This window comes from Aquila chrysaetos, chromosome 2 (genome assembly GCF_900496995.4).
Source record: "Aquila chrysaetos chrysaetos chromosome 2, bAquChr1.4, whole genome shotgun sequence".
Taxonomy (NCBI): Eukaryota; Metazoa; Chordata; class Aves; order Accipitriformes; family Accipitridae; genus Aquila; species Aquila chrysaetos.
Window position 1 is genome coordinate 46,172,506 of NC_044005.1, and position 21,111 is coordinate 46,193,616.

Consider the following 21,111-nt stretch of genomic DNA (forward strand, 5'->3'; position numbering starts at 1 on the left):
GCATCGCCCGGCCGCCCACCACGAGCTCACGCGCATCCCGAGGACCCCTGCGCTTGTGCAGGCTGGCCAGCCTAAAAATTTCCGTGGGTGAGCAACACCAGTGATTCACATATTTGAACACTGACAGAGGTAAAAAGGGAAAGGGGAAGGGAAGGCGTGGGGGTGGGCAGGAAGCAAACCCCAGACACTGCTTTCTAAATAGCAGATGTGGCTATTCTGGCTAGCAAACTTCCACTTTAATTTCTAACCCACAGAGATGGGAAATGATTCATGAAAAATCAACAGGATAAAATTAGCCGGAAGGCAAAGAGATAATTCATGCAACCCAACCGTCATGGGCTGAAGTGCCAGCACTACCAGCGCTGCCTGGCATTTCAGCCTCCGGTGCCCTTCAGTGACTGGCACCCGGCCAGCAATCAGCTCCACATATATTTCCTTAGTGTCTAAATTAGCCCCTCTGGAGAGCACATCCATCTTTTAACGAGACGGCATTTCACTCAACACTTTTCTAGAAGTTACAGCTTTTTTCTTTTTTTTAAAAAAAAGATTACCTGCAGTACTCTTGTCTTTCTCTTCCACTGCTGAATGTTTAGTGGTGTTAGAGGACAGGATAGGACAGACTGACAGGACCGACAGGCTTGCGCACACATCTGTAAGCCACGGCCAAGCTACGCACAAAATTCAAAGTGCCCCACCAAGTCAGAAAGCTCAGCGCGTTTCACCAGAGCACCCTTTTCCTGCACAAAGCCAACAACGCGCTCAACAGTGGCAACTGTGTGCTGGTCTGCCTTTATACACACTGGTGGTTTTCTATAAGACTGCCCTTAAATTCCGCCACATAAAAAGCACGAACCACAAAAGACAATTTCACCCTTGATACAGCCACATGACAGAAAGTTTCTTGAGCAGACAGCATGACTTACAAATCACAACCCCAAAGCTCTTTATCCCAAAGGCAGATGAGAAACCCCCACCCCTCCAAGAAACCTCTAGACTTCCAGCAGGCACCTGGTTATTGATGCCCCTTCCCATCACCCAACTCAAAAGCTTCAGGAATCAAACATCAAATTGTAAAGCCTCTGCAGGACCAATAGCTCTAGGCAGGCAGTCTCAGCGGCAGGGGGATCCCCATTCAATTGGGACCTGTGGGTACAGATGCAAAACAAAGATAAAATCCTGCTTTGGTACCATTTGTCCAGTTGGCGCCTGTTCATTTCTGTTGAAGGATGTTACATGACAGTTCCTCTATGTTTGTTAGAGTGGTTTCACTCTACTTGGGCTTCAGGACACAGCTTTACTTGTTCAGCAAAAAAGGAAAGAATATTTGGTGGGAAAACGAGAAGGTAGGAGCAAATCATATTTTCATTTGTTCCTCAAATTCTAACAAACTAGCTCAGTCCTTTAAAAGCACTAAGGAACACACCAGGCAGAACGAGAACAAATCAACTGTTCCACAAAATGCAGTGGAAGCAAAAGCAAGAGCCATATTTATTTCTCCTCATTTGTACCCTCTTGCAGGCCATTAGGGAGATAAGATCTCACAGTACAACAGACATTATTCAGGGCTGGTAAATCTGTCTACAGGTTAGGGGCTCACGTTACACGACTTGGATGAGTGCTGGCTGAGCATGGGTCACACCGACCCCCTCTTCCTTGGGGCAGGCAGAAGTCCAGGTACTCCCAGTGTCGGATCTGCCAAGAAATCAGATATCCGTGTGCTGAATTCACCACCACCACCATTTGATCTGCACATTCCCTTCCATACAGGGAGAGAGGTGTTCAGACCCTGTATATCCTAAGGCAGCTAACTACAAAAAAAATTTCCAGCAGGGGCCAAGCACTTCTGGGCCATTCCTTCAAACCCCACTCCTCAAGTGTGTCTTCTCCATGAAGGTATTGGGTTGCACAGAAATACCTGGTCCTCTACACTACGGACAGTTTTAAAACACTGATTAGCAGAAGCATGGAAAGAGCCCAAGAATTCGTTCAGTTCCAGTCCAAAAAGAAGAGGGAGCACATCACAGTGACTTCACGTATGCAAGTGACTGAGGGACTACAAAAGTTCACCCACTACCCCAAGAGAATTCAAAAGCAACATTTCACCACCTGACTACAGAATGAGACCTAGTTAAAAAGAACCCAACCAACCACAAGTCCATCAGACCTAAAGAGGATATGTTAGCATCTGATTTACTTGGTGCTAGCTCTCAACACGTCTGGGAGACTCAGTAAGTGGATCTGCTTTCTGGAGGTACTGCCTTTGCAACAGCAACACGGCGTTAGCTGGTGGCATCCTGCACTGAGGGTCAGGTACCGCTGCACCCATCCAGCGGTCCTTCACTACACGATTTAGGAGAAAACTCTCAAGGAACAAAGCAACTTACGCACATACCATACATAAGAAAGTTCTCTTCCCAATCACCAAGGGAAGAGAAATTCAGTAATTAAAAAGCTTCTATTCTTCAAAAGCTAATTGATCTCATTTGAGCTCAAAAAAGATCATCTGCATGCTTAGGTGTGTACACATGACAACTCTAGAACGTATTTTATCATTCACAAAAGTATGTTCATGTGTGATCAGTATTGATTTTTCCTTCAGTCAGTTTCCAAGTGTTTTCATTAATTTACTCTGAAGGGATAAAAGGACTGGACTCTGCAAACTGTGGCCTATTTACCATTCACATTAGCCTTTCCAAGCAAGAGGTCTACAACTTAAAGAAAGCAGCAGCCCACATGAAGTACTCCAGCAGCCCCAGAACAAAAGAAATGTAAAAAAGAAACCTACAACAGCAAAGCCCCGCAATATAAACAGACATGAGAAGTCAAGGTTTATCCAGATGAAAGGTGTAAAGAGGAACATGCTAGGAGTGGAAAGGTAATCCCAACCGAACTTACAACGTCTTTCTAGGAAGATGCTATGTACACTTAGTCTGCTCGCCTGTTTGAGTCCGCAGTTGAAGGACCACATTTAACTCCACTCAGCATATTATGATACAGTTTATATGATACATTTTCAAAATAAAGCTTCATTGTACCAAAAAGGAATGTACTGGACAATATTTCATGGTGGTTATCAGCCTAGAAACAGCTGATGTCCCTGACCAACTTCAGCTCCAATTACTGGCCTTCAACACTCTCAAAGTGTTCACGGGGGGCCACGGGGGCTGCACTCAGGAGCCTGGAGCCCACGCTCCCCAGTACGCGGGGATGACCTGGCTTGGGGACCGGCAAAGGACGCTCAGTGCATCGGCTCGCCACGGTGCAAGGCAGGAGCACCACTGGCTCGTAGGGGTAGCTAATTAAAGCAATTCTAGAGCTGCTGCATGAGATAATCCCCTCCCATCACCTCCCATGCACTTTCACCACTCTGTCCTCATACATCACCCCCAGTACCCACGGTCAAAAGCCAAGCCCCCAGCCGACGGTGGCACAGGCAGCGTGGTTGAGCCGCCAGGAGTGCCGGACCCGGCAGGGCTTGACGCCGACACTTATTTTGGAACAGCAGTCCCTCCTCCGGGACAAGTCGCTGCTGTCGAAGTTACACTAGCCTTGCTGAAAAGCCAAAGCCTAAGGAGGAGAGAAAAAAGGGGGCAGAGAAATGAAGCCATTTATCAGAGCGTGCTCAAATTGGACGACTTTGCTTATGATACCCTTCTGATGGGCCCCTTATTGATGGCTGTCCGTGACCGAGGGACTGCGCTGAAACGGTCTTCTGCAGTACGCATTACTGATCTCTCTCTGGAGGCTGCCAGTTTCTGCAGCTTAAACCTTAAATTATATGTATAATGTTTTTACCTTCTGACTGCAGAGAAACCGTTTCGAGTCTGAAACGCCAGGGCGCTGCCTCCCTGCCTTGCAGAGAGAGGAGGCCTTTGAACAACAGCTCTCGAGGATACGAGCTATCCTGCTCACACAAATGGACCAATGATCAGGAAGCACAATAGCAAAGCTTAAAGTGTCAGTATTTTTAATCGCTTGACTGTCTCTCAGCAGAAATGTAGGTTCTTGCAATTATGTGCAGAGTTTGGGACAGAAGGAGGAAAATCGCCAGTGCTAGTACCACCTTCACTGACTCTAGCCGAAGTCCGAAGCCTACGTGGTGAGGACAGTGACTAGACCACTAAAACCCCACACTGTAAACACGATTCTAGATGCCAAGTCAAAATCGACCCCCTTCACCTCTGCTTTTTTCCCTCCTTGCTCTCAATCCTCCCGGTCTTTTCTATTAGCAGTGTAGTGCCTATCACACGGTGGGCATTTTAAAGAAAAACTTCTCTAACATGGGATGCTTGTGTTGCTCTCCTCACCAGGTTTCTTCTCCATCCACCCTGGCTGCTCCCACCTTCCAAAGAAGCCACAGGACTGCTCTGTATTTTCCATCGCTCTTTGTTTGGCCTCTTTTACCTGCAAACTTCTTCCCTTTCCGAACCACTTCTCCCTCACATTCTTTCTGAAGATGCCAGGCAGGGCGACATGAACCTTCCTGCCTCTCACCTTGTCCTCTCTGCTTTTTCTCTGGGAGGCTGGACTTGCTACTGGAATCCACTTGCATGGCCAAGCTGAGCTAGCAGGGATTCCTAAAAAGCAACATTTCACTCCGCAGCTTTAAAAGGACCACTGCTCTAGAGGCTTTACTTAAAAACACCTTCAGTAGCAGAGAAGAGGTCACAGGGAGAACAGAAGAGCCTGTGAAATTTAAGCCTTCTTTAGTCCACTACTGCAGAGAGGTCAGTGCAAGAGGAGGCACTAAAGCTCTCTGCAGCTGCACAGGAGCTCCGGTCCAAGAAACTTCACCCTCTACAACCGAGCTTCAGGCAGGAGCGCTGTACAGAACCGCTTGCGATACGCCACAAACACGACAACGAGGGGCAAGACGTGGAGCAGCAAAGCTAGCATCCCGCGGCAGGCCGGGAGGAATTCTGCCTCTTGCTCCGTGCCTGTAGATGTTGCACGTGTAGACCCCCCCTCACCGGCTACGCCTGTGCCTGAAGCGGCTCTCAGCCCTGGGGTCCGAAGGGCCTGCGCTCAGGTGAGAGCCTGGATCAGAGAACTCAACGCTGATGCGAGAAGACATGTCACGCACACCCGGATACACGTCCGACTGACTCCAGATTTCTTAAAATGCCAGAAAGCTGCAATCCAAACTGAGGAATAAAAGCGATGTTTGCTTGTTTTGGCTTTCTTAGGAGAAACGGTTGTTCATACGTCCCGGACACACATGTTCCCAATGCAAAGTAGGCATCAAAAGTTCCCACCTGCACGCACGCCACTGGGAACAAGAGTCATTACTTCTTACAGCTACCCGGCCTTGTACCTTCAGATCAAGTTTTAGCAGCTTATTTCTTCCTTCTGGAGGTCCCCCAGTTAATCTACAGTATTATTACTTGAGTGTCAATCAAAAAAAACCAAAAACATTTTGTCTTTGGGACTATGTTTAGTTTCTCCGTGCAAATTTTCACACACATGCCAACAGCCCCGGATTGGCAATAACAATCTTAAATACGCTACTCCGAAAAGTCATGAATATTAGGCAGTATTTTAAGAGCTCTGGAAATGGTTAGTAGCGCTTATAGTCAAACCAGCAAGAGAGAGGCCCTGCTAACAGCAACTTCAAGAATAAAGAGATAGGTAAAAGCACATACTTCTCTTGCATAAATGGACATGCGGGGGGGGGGGATCAAAAAACCACAGCTTCGCTTGGGAATTAACCAGCATGAGACAGAAGTTATGAAAGCAAAAAAGAACATTAAAAAAAAAACAAACAGAAGGATAAAGTGTACGTGGTACTCTTTATAAGAAGACCAAAGACCTCTCTTGCCTGGGCTTGTCATTTTTCTCAATATACATACTTTTCTCCGATTCCTGACTCAGGGCGGCAACTTCCACTCACCGCAATGCTTGTGGCCCCCCGACTGCAAAGCCAGCCTGCTGCAGCGGAGCAGCCCTCCCGCTTCAGGCTCCTCTTGCAGTGTTCATGGACACAATCCTACCCTGCTCCTACCCATTTCGAGCAGGTCCCTCGCTTTCCAGTTAGGAATACGAGCAAACAATCTGCCCCCACCCCATCCCAGTAAGACCGACCTCGCTTCAGTACATCGAAAATAAGGTTTCAGACAAGTCCTTGCTTTTGTCCTTATTATTTAAAACCAGGTGTTACCCTCACAATAATCCTCCCCCTTAAATTGTCAAAAAAGCCCAAGTAATCGCTACCAGGGACCAGTAAGGCTCACAGTGAGAGAGCCCCGCATAAACTGGCCCAGAAAGCACCGTGCTTCACGCACGGTCCGCAAAGATGCTAGAGGAGCAACAGGCCGCTCTCCTGAAACCAGCAAGCTCCGCGCCAAAGCCGTCGCTGAGCTGGGAGCCGCGGGACCTCCCGCACGCCCCGCGGGCAGCCAGAAGGAGCAGCAGCTTTTGACGCGACTCCCGGGCGGGAGGGAACCGCAGCTTCTCCAGGTCCTGCTCCTCCACACGGCAGCGGGACCGGTCACCTCAGCATCTAGCCAAGAGTCAGGGCAACCTTCAGCATCTCCCGTGGCTACCTCAAATCTTCCCCGGTGAGCAGCGCCAGCTAACCCGCCTTTCCTTCGCTACCGCAGTCCTTCCGCCGGCCACGCCAACAACCCCGACGCTCGGAACTCTTTGGGGACCGCACGTGATTCGAGAGCCCTGCGTCGCTCAGCCTCGCGCTAAACTGTTCTTTTTAGAGCAGGAGCACCTTCGGTGGAAGCACCCCTCGCAAGAAGCGGACCGCGGCATCATCTGAACGCTTTTGTTTCCGACTGCAGCTTGCACGTGAAAACAAAAAAACGCGCCGTCCTCATCAGCGATGCGCGCCTGTTGCGGGGTTTATACACGGGTTATATGCGGGGTTATTAGAAAGTTGGAAGAGTCATTTCCCTTTCCACTTTCATCGCTTATAATCTCGGTGATTGCACAAGCGGAAATTTAGGGGACACGAAGCCCAACCCAGGCAGCGTGCTCGCGCTCCACCCGTCTCACAGGGAATCAAACCTCGCCGGCAGGACCGGATCCAGGGGCTGCTGGATATTTGGAGCCGGGGCTCCTTCGCCGCTTAACAAAACGCGGCGCGCACCTGCAGTGCTGGAAAACAACCCTTTCTTACGGTCAAGTCGGTATTTTGTTTGTTTTTTTTTTTTTTTTTTAAGCTGGTTCTGCCGGTTCTCCTCCCATTAATGAGCAGCATTAATCACTGGAAAAAGAGGAAGCAGCACCGAGCCAGCAGTTTTGCCCACAGGCCAGCTTTTTTGGTTTTTTTTTTTTTTTTTCTCTCAGGGATGCAGAAAGGGACACTGGAGGCGTTTTCCCTTTGGAATACGCTAAGGGATATAGGAATTGGGTTTATAGAAAAAAAAAAAAAACAACCATGCTCTTCTGGAGCATTTGCAAAGAAGCCAGAAAGATTCAGTAAGTTAAAAAAGAAGGGGGGGGGGGGGGGGGGAAAGGCCCCGAAATACGCATTTGGTGAAGTTTTTCCACGCGAGTCAACAAAGTATCCCGGCTAAGCGCTGCAAGGGCAATTCCTCCGTTGCACGAAACGGCCCCGGGAGACGTTGCAGGCACCGGGACCGCAAGCAGGGTGCAGCTACCGCGGGGTTCCCGGCGCTCCCGGGCTTCGCCGCGCCCCGCTCCGCCGCTAAAAGCGGCGGAGCGGGGCGCGGCGAAGCCCGGGAGCGCCGGGAACCCCGCCAACGAGATCGCCCGGTCCCGCCGAACCTTAAGCCCCCGGTTCGCAACACCGCGACCCACCACCGCCACCGCCGCCATCCCCGGGGAGCGCCCCGCGCCGCCCCGCCCGCGCGCTCCGAGGCGGCGCGCGCCCGCCGCCCATTGGCCGCCGGCCGCGTCACTCGCCGGCCCCGCTAACGGCCGCGGTGGAGGGAGGGAGGAAGAAGAGGAGGAGGAAGAAGAAGGAGGAGGAGGAGGGGGGGGGGGGAAGATGAGGGGGAGGGCGGGCGCAGCCGCGGAACGGGCGCGGCGGCTGAGGAGGAGGAGGAGGAGGAGGAGGAGGAGGAGGACGGGCCGGGCCCAGCGCTTCGCCCGCCCCGTAGGGGAAAGCGGGAGGGTAAAGGGAGGGGGGGGCCCCTACCTGTGCCCGCGGGTCGTCACCGCCGCCCCGCCCGCCGCCCCTCAGCGGGGCACCCCTCACCCGGACCTCCCTCCACGCTCTCTGGCAGGGCCGGGTCCCGCCGTCCCCCCCCCCCCACCTCGCCCTCCCCTTTCCCCCCCCCTCCCTCTCTCCCCACCGCGGTCCGCAGCCATTTTCGTGGCCACCTTGGCTACCAGCGGGGCTGACTCACCTCGGCGCTGCGGGCGCGGAGGGGCCCGCCTCGGCGTCGGGGGGCCCCGCTCAGCCCGGGGAGGGAGGGGAGGGGAAGGGAGGGAAGGGAAGGGAGGGAGGGGGGGGGGAAGAGCCCGGCTGGCTGCGCCCTCCCTCCCCGCCGAGCCCCGCTGGCTAGTCCCAGGCGAGGACGGGTCCCGGGGCCGGGCCGGGCTCGGCGGAGGCGGCGGCGGCTCCCTCCCTCCCGGCCGTGACCACCATCTTATTAGCACAGGAAATGACATGGAGAACGGAAGAGAGGGGCGTTCGGGGGCCGAGCCCGGGGACCCCCCGAACCGGGGGGGGGAGGCGCCGCCGGCCCGCCCGGCCCGGCCCGGCCCGGCCCGCTAGGGCTCTCCCGGGGCTGCGGTGCTCCCGCCTTCCCTCCAAATACCCGAGGTGGAAAGAGAGGAAGGGGGGGGGGGGGGGAAATAAAAAATAATAATAGAAAAACAAACCCCCAAAGCTGCACAAAGCAGGGAGGGGAAAAAAAAAAAAAAAAAAAAAAAAAAAAAAAAAAAAACCACAACAACCCAAAACGCAACAGAAAAAGCCGAGCAAACCCAAACCACCCCCGGGTTCCCACCTCCTGCTCCGGAGCCTGCGAGTTCTGCGCGGAGCCGCCGGCGATCTGCGCCCGCGGCCGGCCAGGGGCTCGGGGTGGGGGGGGGGGGGTGGGGGGGCTCTTAAGGACAAAAAAACGGGCGGCCCGCGGGGGGAGCCGCCGGCCGAGGGGGCCCGGTCCGGCCCGGCGGAGCCACCGGGCTCTCACCCCCCCCCCCCCCGGTCAATGCCGCGGCCACCACCTGCCGCCGCCGCCGCCCGGGCAGCCGCCTCGGTGGAGCGGGGACCGCACCGCCCGCGCCCCTCGGGGCCGCCCGCCTCTTTGGGGGGGGGGGAACGGGGACAGCGGGGTGAGACGTCCACACACACACCCCCCCCCCCCGGCCCGGGGCCGTGCCCCCCCGGGGCTCCTTCAGCGGCCGGGGGACGAGTCTGAGCGGCCCCGGGGGGGGGGCCCCCCTCTGCCCGCCGGTGCGCGCCTCTTATCGCCCGTTCGGAGCCTCATGCCCCTTCTGCGAGCGGAAAAAAAAAAAAAAAAAAAGGGAATGTGAAGACGCGGGGTTTCCCTAGAGCTCGGAGCTCGATCGTATTTCAGATTACAACAGCCCCCCCCCCCCCCCAAAAAAAAAAAAGCAAAACCAAACAACCCACCCAACAGCAACAACAACAAACCCTACCCTCCAGCGCTGTGCAGAAATTACGGGCAACATGACGGATGACAAAAGTAGGCACAATTTAATAAACAGAGGAAGCCTGTCTCACCAATAAAACAAATTCTAAATAAAACCATCTGCAAGCATTAAATTTGAAACAATGCAAACTGTTTAGCTGCTTTGCCAAAAGAGGCGCAGCAGGGGGTAAAGAGAGGGATGGATAAATAGCCATAATTTTCCAGTTCCTTTGGTCGACAATGGGCTTGTATGCGAACAGGGCTGTGGTGACAATGTGCATGCTTGGATACTTGGAACTGCTTCCCTTTTTCTGCAGCCCTGAGAAATACCCTTTTCTGCAGTCCCAAGAAATAAAATTCTTTCCTAACGTCCTCCACCCTGAGGTGCCTACTATAAAAGGATGGTGTGGAGCCGAGAAAAATCGGTGACTGCACAAAGTAAAAAAGGACGTAGCCCAAGCAAGATAGAGGCCCACTTCTGCCATCCTTGAGCCGCTTCCGCTGCCGTCGCCGAGAGTTTGGGGGGGCGGCAGGACTTCAGGATCAGGTCTTGGTGTATCACTTAAGTTGGCAAAAGATAATTTGCCTGGCAAGACAACAAGGAAGGTAATCAACTCAGGTTCAAAACAAGCTCACTTTGCAAAGGCAGCCAGTGTGGCACAGATGATTATTCGGAAGTTCAAACGAGTATCATTCGTCAGATCTCCAGCTGTGGTATGCTTGTTGTTCCCCATTTCTAACCTCTGGGGAGAGGATTCCTACTCCGAGGGTAAGCGTGCTGTGTAATTTTACCCGTTCCAGTAATCACAGATAGATGGACTTTGAGGCACTTGCACTTGCCTGGGAAAGACATACCATAAGCTGTCAGCACCTTCAGACTCCTTAGAAATATTAGAGATCCTAATAGAGCTGCCCTAGTTTGCAGTTTCTCTCTGTGTGCTGAAATGTGTGAGAACGCTAAACTGGCAGCAAATACGACAATGGGCTTGTAAATATGATTGATGAATGAACTGGGAGAAAAAATAATAATTAAAAAAACAATAAAAATCATGGAAGTAATACAAATGCACACTGAATGCCATGCTAATTTGGAGTAATAGTTTTGTTGTAGCTGTTGTAGTCTAAGGCTGTAAGGGCAGGCTCAAAGGGAGGCATAAAGCTTTTATTTATAATGAAAATTAAATATGTAAGTACAATATAAATAACAGCTATTATGTTTCCTTGCAAACATGGGCATGCTAATTTATTGGGAGGGAGTTGCCTTGTCTTAATGGGTGCCCATTGTCTCTATACATTTATTACTCAGGTGTATTGGGTTTGCGTGGCAAGGTTTTGGTAGCGGGGGGGGCTAAAGGGGTGGTTTCTGTGAGAAGCTGCCAGAAGCTTCCCCTGTGTCTGATAGAGCCAATGCCACCCAGCTGTAAGAGGGACCTCCTGCTGGCCAAGGCTGAGCCCATCAGCGATGGTGGTAGCGCCTCTGGGACAATGTATTTAAGAAGGGGGAAAAAACAACTGTGCAAGAGCAGGCAGAAGAGAGGAGTGAGAATAGGTGAGAGAAACAGCCCTGCAGACCCCCAGGTCAGTGCAGAAGGAGGGGAGGAGATGCTCCAGGCGCCGGAGCAGAGATTCCCCTGCAGCCCGTGGGGAAGACCACGGTGAGGCAGGCTGTCCCCCTGCAGCCCAGGGAGGTCCACGGTGGAGCAGATCTCCACCTGCAGCCCGGGGAGGACCCCACGCCGGAGCAGGGGGATGCCCGAAGGAGGCTGTGACCCCGTGGGAAGCCCACGCTGGGGCAGGTTTTCTGGCAGGACTTGTGACCCCACAGGGGTCCCATGCTGGAGCAGTCTGTGCCTGAAGGACTGCAGCCCGTGGAAGGGACCCACGCTGGAGCAGTTCGTGAAGAACTGCAGCCCACGGGAAGGACCCACGTTGGAGAAGTTCGTGGAGAACTGTCTCCCATGGGAGGGACCCCATGCTGGAGCAGGGGAAGAGTGAGGAGTCCTCCTCCCCCTGAGGAGGAAGGAGCGGCAGAGACAACGTGTGATGAACTGACCCCAACCCCCATTCCCCATCCCCCTGTGCTGCTGGGGGGAGGAGCTAGAAAAAATTGGGAGTAAAGTTAAGCCCAGGAAGAAGGGAGGGGTGGAGGGAAGGAGTTTTAAGATTTGGTTTTTATTTCTCATTATCCTACTCTGATTTGATTGGTAATAAATTAAACTAATTTCCCAAGTCACGTCTGTTTTGACCGTGATGGTAATTGGTGAGTGATCTCTCCCTGTCCTTATCTTGACCCACGAGCCTTTTGTTATATTTTCTCTGCCCTGTCCAGCTGAGGAGGCAGAGTGGTAGAGCGGCTTTGGTGGGCACCTGGTGTCCAGACAGGGTCAACCCACCACATCAGGCAATAAAATCCCTGTGAAGAAGATTTTGTGTCTTTTCTCTCTAGAAACTAATTACAGAAGGAACACAGTGCAAACGTATACTCTCTCTCCTAAAATCTTACCTTTGGGCTTGGAAGGGCTCCTCCTTCCTCAGCAAAGCGACTCTTCACTTATTAAGAAGACATCGGATTAATTTTTTTTTAATGAGTGCTTCAGCACTTTTTTCTTGCGTTCAACTCCCACTCCATCACCCACAGCAATTCCCCTCTGTCTGCTGGGCTTTCAGAAAAAACTTTACAAACGGCAACATCAGTTAGGAATGAGGTAATTAAGTGTCGACTTTCCAGTATTAGATTGTCAAATCTGTTCCTGCATGAAACGCTGAATATTCTCCTGGAAAGGCAAAAGGGTTCTTCTACTGACGCTGAGCTTTTAGCCAGCGGTATAAAAAATAATGCGTGCTAAAGTGGATAGAACAGAATCCAGCTTGTCAACAACGACGCTGAAATGGTCTTCAGAGCTCAAGATGCTGGGAATCGGCAGGTACCTCCGTCAGCTGCAAAGTCCGACCCCCGCAGCAGAAGCGGCTGGATGTATTTTGCGCAATGAGCATGTCATTCCCTAAAAATGCCCTGTGGCTCGGGCGCAACGCTGCAAAGAGGGGGGGAAGTCAGGACCTGTGCTGGAGGTGGTGTGGTGGGGGGCTGCCTCCCCTGGGGATGCCTGGCTGTTTAAGACAGGGTGCCCAAGGAAAGGTAGAAAAGCCGCCAGGTTCTTCTGCGAGCCAATGTGCACAGCAGACGTCACGTTACTGAATATTCTCTCGTTTAAGATTGTCGGCATCCTACGTAACCACATCAATACCAAGAGGCTGGCGTCTGCTTCCCAGGCTTCGAGGAACGAGTTGCTTGGGGCCAGACTGCTTCTTCCTCCAGGAAAGGTCGCTTGGTTGCAAGCTGAAAGGAAAATCCTACTGCCATTACCCAGGCAACACCTTTCCTGCACACAGAGAAGATTCAAATCTGCAGGACCATCGTGCTGATGCTCTCAATTAGTGGGAAGTTAGCTGGCTGTTAAGTCTGTTAACCAGCTTTTAGCATTAAAAACACTGGGAAGAAGCCACACCAAAATTAGGGACATTTCTCTTCCACACTGATGGGTTGTTGGATGGTGGATTGGAATACAGATTCTTCCCTTTGAAAATCTGAAAATGTCCCACAGAAGAAAAGAAAAAGGAAATTACATGACCGAGGAGGAAACTCGGCCAGAAACCCATAGTTACAAATGACTGTAGCAGGGTGGGACAGGCCCCGAAAGAGGCGCGGGGGAAGAGCTCTTTGAAGAGCGTGTAACTGCGCAGATCTGCAGCTTGTGTTTATTTCTGCTGTACAATAGAAGCGGCAATGACCTTTACCCAGCAGCGCTGTGTCTTTTTCCTCACTGTGCTGCATGAGTCTTTCACTGTTATCGGTGGAAGAATATGAATGCTTTAGCAGTGCAGTGCTCTGCATGAATTTTATGGATGTCACTGTATTAAGCCTGATGAACCATCCCCCAGGGAGGCAGATAAACATTGCTGAGTTCCACTGGAAAGCAAGAAACTTCTGGGTGCAACCTTTTTCTCTCTTCTCCAGGCTGTGGCAGTCGTGCCACCATCTGCTGAGCCTGTCTCGAGAGCTAACCCGAGGCTGCTCAGCCCCTGGCCACAGCAGCTCTGGTGCTAAAAAGAGAGGAGGAAAAGGCACTGTTGGGGACAGCGGGGAGGGTGGAAAGATCCTGCCTGGGGTTTGGATCAGCGTACGGAGCCAGGGAGCCCTCCCTGGGAACGCTGTAGAGCTATACGGGAATTTGAGGGCATGGTCTGATGCTATAGGTGCCGTGATGCAGCAGGTAGGTCCAGCAGGTACGGTCCCTTAGGCTGGTACCGCTGCCCTCTCTGAGCTAGCTGGCTAACCCTGCAGAGATTTAGCCAGGCAATTGCCAACACCAGCAAAAGGAGTTGGTGGGACCGTGCTGTCAGGGGAGAGGAGGAAAGCCAGACCTCTCCCGTGGCAAAAATGAACCACTGGATCAGCCTCAGCATCCGTGCCTCCGAGGCAGTGCTGGCTTTAGGGTTCCCTGCTCTGCGGCGGGTCGGTGCTGCCACGGCTGCCCAGCACCGTCTGTGCCGACAAGGCTGTTTGCAGGCCATGAACTGGAGCAGAGAGCTTTTAACTGGGTTAAAAATAACCCACCAAAAAAAGATCCAAGCTGCTTAATTATTGTAGCATTGGTGCATGCATGTGGATTGCCTTTTACCCAGATCGGTGCCCGTATCTCGGGCTGCGGGGACAGCAGCGGGAATGAGCACTCAAACCGTAGCCAGAAACCCAGAGATTAGATCACCTGCCCAAGACCAGTCCTGAAATCTTTTGGACCAGACGAGGCGCATACAAATAGTGCCTTTTTCAAACACTGGGGTTTGAGAATTTGCGCTGGTGTGTTTTTAATGAATAATCAGAACTGCTTTTCCATATGAAATGGCCTCTCTGTAGCTGGCCGAAAGACTGGAAAGCAAGGAATGTCTCTGCTCACAAGCACTTCAAAACTTGGTGGTTTGTTTCTAGGCATCCGTCACATGTTTTGGCAGTCCATAGGAATGTGCACTTCTGTATATCACAAGCAGCTACCCTGTCTGGAGCCAAATAACTTGTGTGTAACTATAAAGCTGTCTTTAAGAAAGACGCTGAATTCTCATCTGAAGAAATCAAGAGATGAAGAGTTTATCTTTCCCTTTGTCCTTACCCTCCTCATTATGAACATGGACTTGGATTCTCTGTATGAATTTGGCTGCATCCGCCTTCTAGCCACTGGTTCTTTTTCTGCTTTTCTTTATACTTCGATACATTCTTGATATTTTCTTCTTGGGAAGATACTAGCTACGCTGTAGTCTAGTCGACTCAAAATATTTCTTTCTGGATAAGTTAACAAATTGATCTCTTTAAACCTCTCAACAAAAGACATTTTCGCCAGTCCTTATATCGTTTTCCTGGCTTTCCTGTGAATCCTGCTCAGTTTTTCAACACCTCTTTTAAAATAGGGTTGCCTGAACTGCCCCTGGCAATCTAGGGTCCACCTAAGCAGAAACACACACATATATACAAATTTCTTCTTTACAGCTATGATTTCAGGATCACCCTAGTATTTCGTCATGTCATGACACTGCAAGTTCCCCGTGAACTGTTTGTCCTTTTACCCTTTCCAAAGCTGCCGTTACCCAGGGGATGTTCTGTCACTCCGTGGGAATGCCCTGTGCCTGCACCGCCGTGCATGGCACTGCCCGCAAAACCCCTTTCTGGGAACAGGCCCATGCTCCTGACATCAAACACTCTCAGATCGGATAGCGTAACACCTCCTCTTCCCTAGTTTGCTAATCTTGGTGTCACCTGTGAATTTTATCAGTAGTAGTTTTATATTTAACTTTCTGGCCACTGATTAAAATACTGAATAGGTTAGACGTAAATACTCCTTCTTAGAAAGTCCTGCCACATCACCGTTTTTGTTTGCTGGGGATTCTCCACCAACAATTTAGATTTGAGATCTGAAAGGAGCCAGTTCTTAATCTAGTTAATGGGTGCGTTATTAATATAAACCATGCTATTCTGGATTGATTAAAATGTCATCAGTACCAAGTTACCGGGTTTCTGTAATGCTGATAATACACAATTAATTCCTACCCCAGGGGTACAAAATCCTTGCATTGGCTTCTAAACTGGAGAGAAAAGGATTCTTCTCTTATACACAGCTACATGGGTTTCGCCTGTTCAGGATACGCCAAATTTGAGTGAGCACCCCAAAGGCGGGTCCTTCCATGCAGCTGGCATAGCGGGACCCTGCCTGACCCGCTCGGCCGCCGACTGCCCGGGCTCGGTCCCCGTGCGCGACCGCGGGTCCAGCTCGGTGCTGGGTGCCGTTCGACAGCCCGCTGCGCCGACGTTTGCTTCCCTCCAGCTGCACCCCAAGCGGTAGGACCCCGGTACCCTCTGGTCCTGTGTCCCATGGGACCAGCACATTGCTGAGAAGAGAGCTGGGAACGCTTTCAGCTCCCTCCCAGGGTCCACGGCATCGTCTGTGGATGATGACGGGGAGCTCCAGATGCTGCTGTGCCTCGGCTGCAGATCCTCTCCTGGGGATATTTATCAGTCCGTTACCAGTTGTTTATCTACTGCAGTACCTTTGAGGCTGAGCTCCTGAGCAGGGGAACACAATTTGGGAGAGGCTGTCGTCACCCCAGCTCAAGTCTTGCAGCACATGTTGTAGTTTTGTTTCTCACCAACCTTTGCTGAACCCGCTACCCACTCTTCTTACCAGGGAGTTGCAGCTACTCCCTTCTGCTTTTGGGAAAGCCGGGGGACCGCCTTTGCCGTTGCTTCATCGCGGGAGGATGGCCCTTGTCAGGCAGCTTTTACAGTTTGACTTCAAGACAGCCAGACGCAATGCCTCCTGCACACATCATTTATTAATATTTCATTTTACTGGGGGGGTGGGGGGCAGGAGTGCTGCACTTCCAGAAATGCTTACACAGTATGTTACAGACAGTCTGTGCTACAGTTATCTACTAGCTGATGTTATCCTTAACAGGCTGTTTTATTAAAATAAGTTAATTCAACTGCACAACCGGAGCAGAGAGCAGCAAAGCAAACAGTTCCAGCAGATTTTCACAGGCGGAGCCGCTGCCATTCTCTGCTGCACCAGCGTATTATGTTACGGGCACTACATCATGAGAATATGATCTATAAATCTCAGGATTCTCTCTTCCAAGTTAGAGACGTGTAGATGAAAATTAGCTCTGAATTAAAGTTTTACTTAAAGTAACCAAATTCATCTACTTCAAATAATTACTTCCGCGTGGTGTTGAAGTCTTAGAGAAAAAAAAGACTTTTGTAGCAAGTAATATTTCACCTGGTTTTTTTGCAGTCCAAACCATTTCATGTTGTTCTAATGCATCAGTGTCTGAAAATGATTGTGACTGGAAGCTAATAATAAACAAAAAGCAGAATGACTGTCCAGTCCTTATTGTCTGTAATGAGAAGAATATTGGATATAATTACAAGCCTTTGAGTTTTTTACTAATCTCGGCTGTTGATAATAGCATAATTGAAGACAATCAAATTGCTTTGTAAAAAGAGCATTCACTTAAAGGGCAACACATTGCACTTAACTGTAGTATTGAAGAACGTAAGGGGAAAACAGCCTTTAATTTTGCATTAAAAACAGGATCTGAAGAAAAACAGTGGTAGGGAACTACAGTGTTGCCAACTCTCATGACACTTGGTATTTTCCTTAAAGCTTCTGAGTACATGGGTTTCTCAGCTTTCATTTTAAAAATAGTGCTTTCTTGTCCTCTGGCTAAGAGGTTGCAGAAAGCTTGAGCTTATGTACGAAATATTTAAAGATTCCTAAGCTAGAAGTAAATAAAAGGCACCCACCTTTTTATTATTACTTTAAATGTCATGATTTTAAAGCTAATTCTGGCTGCTCAGTGGCTGGCTTTTTTTTCTGAACTCCGCAGGCTGCCAGCGCTCCTGCCTAATGGCAGTGTGTGTAAGTCAAGAACCACCTTTTTGTGTTCTGCGTTTGTGCAGCACCTGGGTCATCTTACAGTCTCTACGTCTCCCATGAATACCAGTAATCATAACAAATAAAACAAGTAATAACAATGACTATGATGCAGGGTATTTTTAAAGCAAAAGAAACTACTTTATCGGAAGCACAAACACTAAAAGTGTTCAAAGTGAAGAACTCCATCAAAAAAGTCCCACTGAGCTGAAAACAATGTTTCCATGGGTAAGACTTGCATGGATAAGGTGTTTCAAAAAGTACCTTTTTAGAAAAATCAGAAAAGGTTCTTTTCTCATTTTCTTTACCTTCTCTTTCTTACTACATGAGCTTCGTTTTTAGGTGGGGCTAAAATATGGTTTTGCCCAGTGAAAGCTTTAGTTTCCCCCAAAGGCTGAATGCTATTTTCCTTTAGCTAGTAACATTGTTAATGCCTTGCTTATCAAAGAAGAGCCTGTTTGGCTAATAGAAAGTGTCAAAAGTGGTTTTAATAACTATTTCAATAAAAATAGATACAAACTGAAGATGAAATCAGTAAAAGCTTTGGAATTTTTTTTTTTTTTTACCATTTCAAAATTAGAACAGCTTCAACACTTTAAAAAATTTCACCCAAATGGATTTTCATGGTTTGATCAGTTGTAAGAACATGTGGGCAAAGAAATGCCTTAAAAGTATGGGGTAGATTCAGTGGATTTTCCTACTAAGAATGTTTTTATTTTATTTTAAATTTCCACTATCAGTTTCATCCAGATTCGTCTGAAAATCATTTGTCTCATGTTTTTATAACTAGCCCTTCCAGTAGGAGGAAAAAATAAGTTGGAGGGTTTTTTTTTTTCCCCAATTTACTTTGTGAATATGATAGTACATTCTGTATATTCCCTTTCATTGTTTCCCCAGTATGGGCATTTAGGCAACTTCCCCTGTTTGTGTCGGTCTTTCATACTTTAAAGAAGAATTGAGAAAATGCCCAAGCTGACCCACAAATCCTTGCAGGTATAAGCCTCCATTGGCTTCGAATCACTTTTTCAAACTGGCCGGTGCCAAAGGTTTTGAGCGCTCCTCTCGTGGACCTGCGTTCCATGCTGTGTCGGCTCCCCAATGTCACTGAACTGAAGACTGCCCACTTGGACCAGAAATCCAACTCCATCCCCACCACGGAGCCAGGGCTCCTGGGAAGATCCTGATATACCTGTTGGCTTCACTCACCGCGACTTTTTCACGTGGAGGCGTTGCCAACGGGCCGCCCGCGAGGATGCTCCATCCCAGCCTCTTGCTCTTTCCCGCTCCGCCGGACGGGGATGCGGGCTGGATCCTTCCTAGCAAAGCCCATGTCGTCGGCAGGGCCGGACCACCGGTGCCGGTTGCTCTCCCTGTCTCCAGACGCCTCTCCCGTCTAATCTTTAGATTAGATATAGGGAAAAAAATTCTTTACTATGAGGGTGATGAGACACTGGAACAGGTTGCCCAAAGGAGTTGTGGACACCCCATCCTGGAAGTGTCCCTCTCTCATGATCAACGCGTGCTGATTTAAAACAATTTATGCAGGAGGCATCTCTGGCAGTTTCTAAGCATCTCCTTTGGGGTTATTTCCTTTGTATCTAGCTGGTTTTCAGTGCCGTTTTAAAACATGTTTTCTCCTTTACAATTTCTTACTTGACATGCTTATTCCAGAGGCAAGTTTTTATTATTTATTATTTCATTATTTAAGTTTTTTATTATTTGATAAAACTAGAAAATTTGTTAATTTCTCATAGAATGCAGAAATCTCTTTTGAGAGTAAAAATCTTTTTTTTGGCCTTGCAGTTGTCAGAAATGTGTGGCGGCTGCTGCTTTTTACTTTGGAAAATCAAGAATTAAAACAAAGGATGTCAGAAAATTAGCTATTTGTTTATGCAGGACCTAGATTAAAACCAATTTTGTTTTGGGCTGCTATAGAAATTTCATTACCAGTTCTCTCTGGGCCACTCAGTTGCCATCACTACCAATAGACAAAGCATAAAGGAGGAAATGGAACGTTAAAAGATGAGTCCACTCACTTTATGCTCCATTAGAAACACATTAAATGACAAACAGCAACCCTCATGTTTGCCAAATAATTTAAAAAAAAAAAAAAAAGATATTTTAAACAAAACTGGGCTTTCTTCAGGCTTCCTGAAGACTATACAGGCAGAATAGTAGCTTTAGAGTGGGACCTTGCAAGGCTTTCCCTGGAGCTCCTCCTTAACCTGAAGGACAGCAAGTGTAGTATTCCTCCCGCAGAGGATGGAGTTGTTTCTCCTTACCTTTGGTGAATCAGCAGGTGGAAATTGATTCGTGAACAAAGTTGTGTCTCTAAATATGGGGTTTTCCCTATTTTTCCTGCTCAAGCTCATTTCCAAGCAAGACGCCCACCTGAGGATGGAAACCAAGCCAAAGCAAGAGGGAATTGTCAGGAAGGGATTTTGGGACTGGGACAGCCCGTACTGGTGAGAGATCAACGTGGAGTGGAGGAGAGGGGGGAAAAAACACTGAGAGGAGAGGGCAGGGTGTGGAAATACAAGTATCCCATCGCATGGGAATGCTGAACCCTGCAAAGCCCCTTTCCACCCAGCACCGCTGATCCTTCAGCCAACATCAAGCCGCAGCTGCCTTCTGGATGGTGGTCGCAGAGCTGCAGCTGCCTACGTGGGAAGCTGGCTCGTGTTGATGTACCATTTACTTTTTTCCATGTAAACGGCAGCAAATCAAAATCACTTTTCTAAGTTCTCTACCCTTCTTCTGACATTAGTCGGCTCTGTGCAAGAGCTGCTCAGAAGGTTTGGATATCTACGTGCTGCAGTCACAGAATTACACACGGTGCCAAGCGGAGACTCCTGAGCTGGCCTGGAGCTTGCTAACTCGAGCAATAGGAACAGCCTGTGGCAATGCAGAGCCCAGCATGGGCTGATAAGATACCTGTCAGCTAAATGGCTATCAGGACACCAGCTTGTTATTTTGAAGCTAATTTCAGCATCTTTATACTATAACACAGTCATTTCTATGCCATCTTCCCTACGAGCATCTGATATGATTTCCTTCGTACCACAGGTTAGTGGTATATCACATCACATCATATCATATCATATCATATCATATCATATCATATCATACCATAGTGCTCCTTCTGGTTTTAAAAACAGGAGAATATGCACTGTACTTTAGCAGACATATAGTGCCCAAATATGGCAGGCCTGTCCTATTTTACATTTTAAGTTGTACGGTTTTCTTTGTTAGTTTTTACTGCTGGAAATGAGCTTTGGGCAACGCCTTTATCCGTGGGGATATCGAGCCATCAAGTACTTGGCTTTACTGTTTTCACAAAGTTTGTTGTCCAGAGCTCTGTTATTGCACTGTTTCTCCAGCAAGGGGCATAGGAGATCTTCAGCTGAAGCCTGAAGCCACTTCATCGTGGCTTGCTGGGTTCTTGGCAAAGCTATTTCTTGAAGTCCAGAGAGTGCACGTTTCTGTGCGTTTCTGAGCCACCTAGAAGGACTGAATCAAACGAATGATCAAGAGACGTTGGCAGGCTGCTCTCTGAC

General features: G+C 49.4%; 1 protein-coding gene across 3 annotated transcripts in view; it reads right to left on the bottom strand.

Moving 5' to 3' along the window:
• PRDM11 (PR/SET domain 11) overlaps positions 1 to 9,017 on the bottom strand; it is a 46,905-nt gene extending 37,888 nt beyond the window's left edge. The window contains exon 1 of one of the 3 annotated variants that reach the window (XM_030039853.2): positions 8,928 to 9,017. The gene's annotated coding sequence lies outside the window, so the exon portion shown is untranslated. Of the gene's footprint in view, positions 1 to 6,576; positions 6,856 to 8,321; positions 8,599 to 8,927 lie in introns of those variants that run through there. The other 2 variants (XM_030039844.2, XM_041129218.1) reach the window with 2 other exon arrangements.
• Positions 9,018 to 21,111: the final 12,094 nt, after the last annotated feature.